General features: G+C 38.4%; 1 pseudogene; it reads right to left on the reverse strand.

Annotated features, from left to right (window-relative positions):
* Positions 1 to 2,653: 2,653 nt before the first annotated feature.
* Positions 2,654 to 3,498, reverse strand: LOC130679794 (putative gustatory receptor clone PTE03; annotated as a pseudogene).
* Between the last annotated feature and the right edge of the window lie 3,513 nt (positions 3,499 to 7,011).

Raw genomic sequence — 7,011 nt, forward strand, 5'->3', positions numbered from 1 at the left:
GAAGTATTCCTGTATACTGAATAACTCCACTCTTAATATAAAATTTTGCCTAATTTCTACCAGGATACATGTATAAGATTATTCAAACAGAAATATTTGTATTAGCAGATAATGACCTAGATCTCTATCCACATCAGAAAAGATACTACTTTGTGATAGAACCTTACATTATAGACACTTACATGGCACAGATAGTGAACAGATTAGGGCTTCCATCAACAACAGGTTTGAAACATGGTGGCTAAATGATGCAAAAACAAAAACAAAAACAAAACAAAACCCAGACTCAGAATTCAAACCATAAGATGAATTTTTAGTAAGTTCAAAAAGATGGAAATTATTTTTAAAACAGAGTTAATAACTAGCATAGCAATATATACAGGGGTGTATGGGGATATATATGACATGTGGTTGAGTCTATGAATATGCAGTGTGGAGAGTAAACATGATAAAATACTGCTAATTTCATAGAATTCAACCTAGTAGAACTTCAAAAAATGATAAACATAGAATTCAGGAGAATAGTTATCACTGGATTGGGAAAGGAAAGTTGATGAGGAAATTCTTCAGGTATGGGCCATGCTTTAATTCTTAACCTGGTAATGGGTATATTTGTTTTCATCATACTGCTACTATTTAAGAACTAGAAATCTGTTTTAAATATCACTTCATATTTGATATTTCAACAAGTAAAATCAAGGTAAGGCTTTTCATCTTCCAAAATAAAAATACATCCTCCCATGTTCTTTTAATACTTAAGTCACATTTCTCAGACCTCAGAGTGCATCAGAAACTCACAAAGTGCTTATTTAAAAACTCATCCTTTGGACACCATCCCCAGCACTCAGGTGTTCTTGGGTGAGATATGGAAACCTGTGGTATGAACAAGGGCCCCAGGTGATCCATTGCTGCAGGTGTTCTATGAATGTCAGTGGAGGAAAGTCTACAGAAGACACCAAGGGAAGCAGACAGGGAGCTGTCCACTGATTGTGGGGCTGAAACAGTATCTCCCTTCCACACGCATGAAGGGCTCTTTCTTGATTTTTCCAGGGAGATCTCCATTTTTTTCTCCTTAACACACATCCAGAAAGATGTTTCTGGTCCCACATTTCTGTAATTGTGGAAAATGACGGCATCTAATCCTATCAGTTTCTTTTCTCCAGTTGTAATACTAGCTTCAGAACATTCAACATCCCCTCCACAAAAAACACTGTGTTCCTCATAAAGATATATCATAAAATTTTGCTGAAGAACTGTAATCATGCAGCCAGGGGTATAAGACTTCAGTCATTCCATTCATTTCACTCAATTATGTTTCTCTGTGTGGACTACACAAGGATGAGTAGGAAATATAGTAAGAAGTGTTAACTAAAGTGATCAGTAAAAGATCAGATTGATTCTTCTCAATGAATCAGTGGGAAGGATCCAGAGCAACTAAGATATCAGAAAAAAGATCAACAACCATTACCCTGCCTACTCAGTAATTAGAGATCAGATTATATTACTCAGATGAGAAAAAACCACCATAAAGGTAAACAAACCTAAACACTGAAGCAGATGGTAAAAATATGTGAGTGTAAAAGGATTATAAGATTTATGCATATAGACAAAATATGAAAACCTATGATGCCAGTAAAATGTTCTTGAGTACCATTGAGTTAGTTATTGTGTTAAATTCCTGTAATGGGTATGACTATTGCCCCACAGGAATTAACCCGATTAGTCAGTCTAAGACCTTCACACTAGTTGTTTTCCACACACCAGTAATTAGATTAAGAAGGGGTGTGTGAGTCTATTCTCAGAGTCAGACTGAGGGGCTATCTTATTGTGTCACTGTGGACAAGTTAGTTATCAAATGACCCAGGGGAGAACAGTCAGTTTTCTGTCGTCTGGGTATCACGACCAAATATGACACCTGCATCTGCTGCCACCAGGTAGTCCTATTCAAGTAGGTGCTACCACCAGATATACACTATTCAGGTAGTCCCAGAATGAAGCAACCTCATGGAGAAGTGAATGAATCCCTATTCTCTTATCATCATATATTCCAAAACTGAAGTCCATAAAATGAAAAGTATCTCTCTTTCTTGTGTAAGAATATTGGAAACAGAATATATTTATTTTGCTAGAACCAAAGACATCTTCAACTTGAAGTTTAAAAATCTCATATTTGTCTCAAAACACTGAGATAATCTAACTATATCAATGTTATAATGATGAATCTGTATGTGGTGGATTCACATATTGCTCCAGAGAGGCAGAGTTTAATAGAGACGACATCAAGCAATTAACAACTTGGGTTAGGAAAGTAGGCTCCCTTGCCTAAGTCTGGAGAGAAATTCACATGGTCCTGGTCTTGGAATAAGGAAGAGGTAAGTCTTTACCTAAGACCACAGTCTTGCTTATAGCCTCTCCCTCCCCTCTCCACCTTCTCCACTTTATTCTAAGAATGTCGTCCTACATAATGACTGTAACAGGATACGAGGATTCAAGTTCTACCTCTATAGATGACCACAAAAACCTGAAGTCATTTGTCAAAAATCAAAGATAGACAAATACCAAAATCATATTTGAAGCTTCAAGTTGGAATGTTCTTAGACATTAAGTTTTCTACTCATTTTAGAAGATCTGGATAATTGAAGAATTAGGAATTCTAGAACAGAAAACTTCCCGTTTTACTCATTTTAGAAACCTGATCCAAATATGATGACACATCACCAAAGTGAGGTTGCCTCCTAATGAGTTTCCTAAAGGCCTGCTTCGTGTCCCTGTTCCTCAGGCTGTAGATGAAGGGGTTCATCATTTGAGGAACAACAACATACATAATTGAAGCCATTGCAATCTTCCTGGAAGAGTTAGTAACTGCAGAACTAATGTACACCCATAATTTTGTTCCACAGAACAAGGAAACTACTGAGAGGTGAGACCCACAGGTAAAAAGGCTTTATACTTTACCCCTATTGACATTAGCAAAGCAGAGGAGACAATTTGAGCATAAGAGAAAATGATCTCAGAGAGAACACCCCCAAATGGGCTAAACACAACAAATATCAAGAGGTTATTGATGAGGGTATCAGAGCAGGCCAGTTTGGTGACCTGAGCAGGTTCATAGAAGAAGTGGGGGATTTCCAGGTCCCTGCAGAAGGACAGCCTCTGCATCATCAGACTGTGGAGCAGGGCACTCCAAGTGCTAAGGAGCAGAGAGAGCAGAATGAGCAGAACACAGAGCCAGGGATTCATGATGACCATGTACCTCAGTGGATGGCAGATGGCCACATAGTGGTCATTGGCCATTGCTGCAAGGAGAAAGTTTTCAGAACTGATAAAAATCAGGACAAGGCAGACCTGGGCAATGCATTCAGTGTAACTGATATGCTGATTCTGTGCTTCTATGTTCACCAGCATCTTGGGGATTGTGGTTGTGCTTGAACAGATGTCATCCAGGGACAGGTGGGAGAGCAAGTAGTACATGGATGGGGGTGTTGAGAAGGGGGTCATAGCTGAAAGTCAGGATGATGAGCAACTTCCCCAGAATGGTGACAGGTACATGGACAGGAAGAGCCCAAAGAGGAAAAGTTGCAGTTCTGGATCTTCTGTCAATCCTAGAAGGAGGAAATCTGAAATATATGTCTGTTTTCTGGGATCCATGTAGTTAATGAGTCTATGGAAAATATTGGGTGACAAGAAAATAAAACATGGTCCATGGACCAAAAGGAGCAGCTGGGAACTTGTTAGAAATGCCAATCCTTGGGTCCCACTTCATCTTACTGATGAGCTCCAGGGCTGTTGGCCGGTAACCTGCTTTAACAAGTCCTTCAGATGTTGCTGACCTATGCTAATGATTGAGGGCTGCTGTTATAGAAACATGCTCATCCATACCAGGACTCCAGGAAAGATTTGATCTTCTACCCTTCTTGTCTCTCTCCTTCTCTACACTCCTCTCACTTAATCAGCCCAAATTCTATTGATAATGACTGTCTGACACACTGTGGCAAGACATGGGAGCAGAATAAAGACAACATGAGTTTATTCCTTCAGAATATTCCACATTTTGAAGCAATCAAAAATATAAGAATGAAATTACAAAATCTGTCTCATCTTTAGGACCTTACCTTTATGCAAGAAAGGACATATGGTAAAAACAAACCCAGCTGATGAGGAAAGATGAAATGCATAGGAGTCTGAAAAGGTAGATAGAAATAATGACAATTTGTCCTGGGAAGACACAGACTTGTAAGAGAGCACCAGCTCCATGCATCCTAACAGGTGTGTCTTGTGCACTCAAGGTTTTCTGATTCCTGAGGACACCGTGGCCATCAGAGAACCAGTTTTTTGGTATAATATAAAATCAGACAATGTGAGTTTAATCCTGGCCCCAGAACTTGCTATGTGAATGGAGAAAACTCATCAACTTTTGAAAGAAGACCAGTGTTCTTGTTTGTATATTGAGAACTCTCATAACCATAAGAAATGAAGAGGTTAGACAAGCTAGCACAATGGTACCCGGGATGGGACCTGCATAGTGATATTTCCTATTGTGATTTTTTTTCTCCCATGAACCACAGCAGCTGGGATGTTCCACTCTTAGGATGGACCAGGTAGGTGTGGCCAGCTGAGGAAGTGGAAGAAAGAGAGGACATGCTTAGGGTGCCAACTGCCCATTTCAGGGATGGGTTGTTGTGCTGAAAGTCCCTCCAGGCATCCCCCATTACAGGGAAAGGAAGGAAAGACAAACATATCAATTTCCATTTGGCATGGACATAAGGCAATAAAAATAAATTAATTGCTAAAATAAACTAGATATGTGAATCAATACAAGCAATGAAAATCTTTAGTAGATACAATTGCTCGATATAAACTCTGTAGCATGCAAACATTTTAAATACATTTTAAATGATTTTGATAAGTCTATTTATGAGGGATTATTCAAGCATTAAAAAGTACAGAGAATGGTGGCAGAGGACTGGGTACCCTCCAGTCAACATTAGCAAATTCACACTCTATGCCATATCCTTCCTATAGGTGTTTCTATTGCAGTAAGAAGAATATACATTTGAGGTTTGTACAATTTGGGTTCTTTTCCTTCCCTGCAGGAAATGCTGTAGTAGCTTGATATCCATTATCCTGCAGCACTTTTTCTTATATCAGCTACTATTCTTGCAAAATCGATAAATCATTCTTGCCTTTTAAAGCTGTCTGTACAGTCATGCCCTGCATGCATTAACGATTGGCTTTTTAACTAAACATAAGATTACTGACGCTCACTTTGCCTCATCATTTTAAATATCGTAGAGTGTTCTATACTGCATATCACGATTCAAGTCTCCATTTCCAAGCTGATGGATATCATGATTCTTAACTTTTATTATATACATCAATATGTACCCCCCAGTCAAGATTATCAAATTCTCACACATTATCATCCACTCTCAAGTGGATTATCAGGTATTGCCATGGAAATAAATAATAGGTACATTTAACATATATAAATACATATATTAAATTATTGTGTCACTATGTTCTACATCTGAAACCTAAATAATGGTAAAATGCAGTCAGATGTTTCATTTAAGATCCCCTGAATGTTTCCTGATTCTTAATCTTCATTCTATTTCAAACTGCACGTCTGATATAGAATTTTTAAACATTTTTCTGTTTGTTATCAGTGCAGACAGACCTGAGATTTTTGAACACCTTTACTATTTCATCTCAATAGGTTCAGGGCACTTTTTTAATTCATAGGATCATGAGTTGAAATTATGACACTTCACCTTTGATAGAGTTATGAGAAATTACAATTTCTTGGGCAAAGCACTTGTCTGCTGAGTGATCTGTACTGTCAGTGGAATGAATGAGATTTCAACCTCAAATTCTAGGTAAACATGTTGCTCCATTTTATTGTTCATTAAAAATATTTCATCATTAATGAATTCACTGTTTTCATGCACTGATAAATTTATTTTTTTCATTTTAACTTTTTAGATGACCTTGTGTTGAAAACAATATGGCATTTCCTCAAAAAATGAAATGTAGAATTACCTTATGATCTAGTAATTCCACTTCTAGATGTATTCCCCAAAGAATGGAAGCAAGGACTTGAACAGGCATTTGTACACCCATGTTCATGGCAGCATTATTCACAATGGCTACACAGTAGAAGCAGCCCAACTGCCTATCAACTGATGAATGGATGAACAAATAGGGTACACAGACAATGGGAGTTTATTGAACCTAAAAGGGAGGATATTCTGACACATGCTACAGCATGAATGAACTTTGAAGACATTCTGCTTAGTAAACTAAGTCCCAAAGTGATACATAGTGTCTGATTCTACTTGCATGAGGTACCAAGGGTAGTGAAATTCAGTCACAGAAATTAGAATGAGATTGCCAAGGTCTGGGACAAGAGGACCAGGGTGGACTGTCAATAAGTACTGATTTCAGTTTGGGAGATGAAGAATTGTATGGATGGTTGGTGGTGAGGGAAACACAGCAATGTGAGTGTGATTAATGCCACTGACCTGGACACTTACAACTGATTACAGTGGTAAAAGAGCCTGAATAGTGAAAGCAATCTTGAGAGAAACAAAGATGGAGGCATCATGATTCCTACCCTCAAACTCTACTACAACGCTAGAGTAACCAAAGCAGAATGGTCCTGGCATAGAAACCGACTCATAGTCCAATGGAACCAAAGCAGGAGCCCACAGATAAACCCACATGTACATGGCCAACCAGTGTTTGACAAGGGCACTGAGATTGCTCAGTGGGGTCAGGATCGTCTCTTCAATAAATGGTTTAGGGAACCTGGGTCACCATATGCAATGAAATGAGATTGGCTCACTATCTTAAACCTGCCACAGAAATTATATTAAGATGGATTAAATATTTAACATGAGACCATAGAATTCTAAGAGCATGCAGGGAAGTTTCCTTGATGTTGTTCTTGGCAATGATTGGATATGACACCAAAAGCACCTAAAGCCACACTGTCACAAGGGGCAAGTAAGA

Source organism: Manis pentadactyla, chromosome 12 (assembly GCF_030020395.1).
Source record: "Manis pentadactyla isolate mManPen7 chromosome 12, mManPen7.hap1, whole genome shotgun sequence".
In the NCBI taxonomy this organism is placed as follows: Eukaryota; Metazoa; Chordata; class Mammalia; order Pholidota; family Manidae; genus Manis; species Manis pentadactyla.